This window comes from Mastomys coucha, unplaced genomic scaffold (assembly GCF_008632895.1).
Source record: "Mastomys coucha isolate ucsf_1 unplaced genomic scaffold, UCSF_Mcou_1 pScaffold18, whole genome shotgun sequence".
In the NCBI taxonomy this organism is placed as follows: Eukaryota; Metazoa; Chordata; class Mammalia; order Rodentia; family Muridae; genus Mastomys; species Mastomys coucha.
Genome location: NW_022196900.1, coordinates 46,724,362 through 46,726,729, shown reverse-complemented (window position 1 = coordinate 46,726,729; position 2,368 = coordinate 46,724,362). Strand labels below are relative to the sequence as shown.

The following is a 2,368-nucleotide window of genomic DNA, read 5'->3' as shown; positions in this document are numbered from 1 at the left end:
CTATAAGGGAGCAGGCTCTGATAATCAATGCCGGGCATCCATCTGGTCTTCAAACCCTGGCTCATGAATTCCATCTTATGAAGTTCTCCAGGTAGAAAGCAGAAAGAAGTGTGAGAAGAAGCTAGCAAAGGGGAGCATGCAGGGAAGGGCATAGAGGACCATGAAGGCCCAGGGCGACCCCAAGAATTACCAAATGCCTGAAGCTTGCCTGCAATGGTGATAGCAAGCAGTTGGTATGAATGATGGGAAGCTCCAGCCAGATTGCCCTAGAGACCTTAAACCTGTGGAAGCCAAAGGACAGCCAACCTTGGGTGTCATTCCTTGGGACCATAAACCTTGAGTTTTGGGGGCTTTTTATACACGTGTTTTTTGAGACAGTGTCTGTCATTTGGCCTGAAGCTCACCAAGTAGACTAGCCTAACTGGCCAATGGACCCTAGGGATCTATCTGACTGTCTCCCCTCCAGTGTCTGGGATTGCAGGTAGATGCCACCACACCAGTTTTCTAAGGGGATTCTGGGAATGAGGTTGTATCCTCATGTGGTATGCATTCTGGTCACATTTCTGTTGTTATAAAGAAACATTCCAATCAAGAGCAATTTAGGGGACATTTCATCGTATAGTTGATGGTCCATCGTTGTGGGGACTCAAAGCAGGAACTCAAAGTAGGAACCTGAAGGTAGACATGTCGATGTTCCACACATTATCTCTGACCCAGGAACTCACTCGTAGCTGAGGAAGAACAGCAGAAACCACTGAGGAATGCTGCTTCTTGGTTCACTCTATCTCATACTCTACTAGCTCTCTTTCGTAGCTCAGAACCACTAGCCCAGGGAATGGTGCCACCCACAATGGGCTGAGCCTTCCTACATCAATTAACAACCAAGACTATACCCATAAACCAATTTAATATGGGCAAGCTTTCCATTGAGATTTCCTTCTCAGGTGACTCTAGGTTCTATCAAGTTGACAATTAAAGCTAACTGGGCCACATGTCAAGCACTTTGATAAATGAACTGTATATCTCAGTCTATAAATTTTCTCTTGAAAGTAATATGAGCTTTATTCTGAGTAGAAAAAGGACACTCTGGCGCAGATCCTGGCTCACAGAGAATGCTCAGATACTGTTGGATGGAAGCATTCAAAAGGAAATGAATTGGACTCTTAATAGCCCATTAATTCGGGGAGATTTTTGGTCAGCTTTTAGTTATATTCCTAAAAGCAGCTGTTGCTCATTGGATGATTATTAGAAGCACTGTCTCATGTTTGGCTGAACACTGAGAATATAGGAAAATTAAGATTGATGGCTGGCTCCCACACTCAGAAATTTTAATTTAATTGATCTGGGTGCTTCCTGGCACTGTTATTTAAAAAACAAACTCCTCCAGTCATTCAGATGAATGGACAGTCAATTTTAAGACCCCCCTGCTCCATCTGTTTATTCTTATGGCATCCGCATGTCATGGTCATTCATTATCACAGTTGTGCACAGGAGAACAGAGAGGAGAACTCTCCAAAGCTGACCAAAAATTTCCCAGAATTAATGGACTATTAAGAGCCTATTTTATTTCCTGGGAGAATAATTTGGCCAGAACCACATAGTTTAGTGAGGAGCAAATTTAGTACTCAACACCAGCATGGATGCTAGACAGACATACTAGAAAGTCACTGACAACCTCCTACCTCACCTTACTCGTATTCTCCACCGTCGCCCACTGCTTGCAACAAAAACAATTCTTTTAGATGAATTTTGGAACAAAGGATAACTTATGAAAGACAAAGACTGAAAAATACTTACACATCCAGGCAGAGAGCATGCGCCAGGCTTGCTTAGAGTTCGGCATGCTTAACAAGGGGAACGGGGACTGTGTGTGTCTACACCATGACAACTGAAACTGTCCCAGTCAAGACAAAGAGGAAGATGGCAGAATTCAGCTGAGGAAGGTTGGAAGGGTTGACGCTGACAAGCCTCGCCACTCTGCTGGCAGTGCAGGAGGCTGCTCTTTTAATAACCCTTTGTTTTCTCCCAAAGGACAGAGCACATTTTACACGCAGACACTTCAGTCAGCAGTTGCAGCAGTGGCTTCAGAAGTGGAGGGAGGGGACACGAGAAATAGTTTTGTTGTTGTTGTTGTTGTTTTTCATGATTTTCCTCCTTCTCGAATATGTTGAGCTAATAAAGTACAGGAAGGCAGTGGATTGCTAAAGTGCAGGGATGTATCCTTGCAGGAAAGCACAGAAGCAAATTCTGTGTCCAGTTACCACCTTGCTCTCAGCATCCAGAGGGCAGCAGGGTGGGGGCAGGGAAACACCTGTTCAGTGTTCAGTTCACTGTGGCTTGAGACCTAACTCTGCCCTATAATTCTCCC

At 44.5% G+C, this 2,368-nt stretch overlaps 1 long non-coding RNA gene across 1 annotated transcript; it reads right to left on the bottom strand.

The window, feature by feature from the left end:
• Positions 1 to 594: 594 nt before the first annotated feature.
• On the bottom strand, positions 595 to 2,341 carry LOC116095396. Its single transcript, XR_004120586.1, has 2 exons — positions 1,798 to 2,341; positions 595 to 731 (listed from the first exon to the last, which is right to left on the bottom strand). It is a non-coding gene; the product is annotated as an uncharacterized LOC116095396 (long non-coding RNA).
• Positions 2,342 to 2,368: the final 27 nt, after the last annotated feature.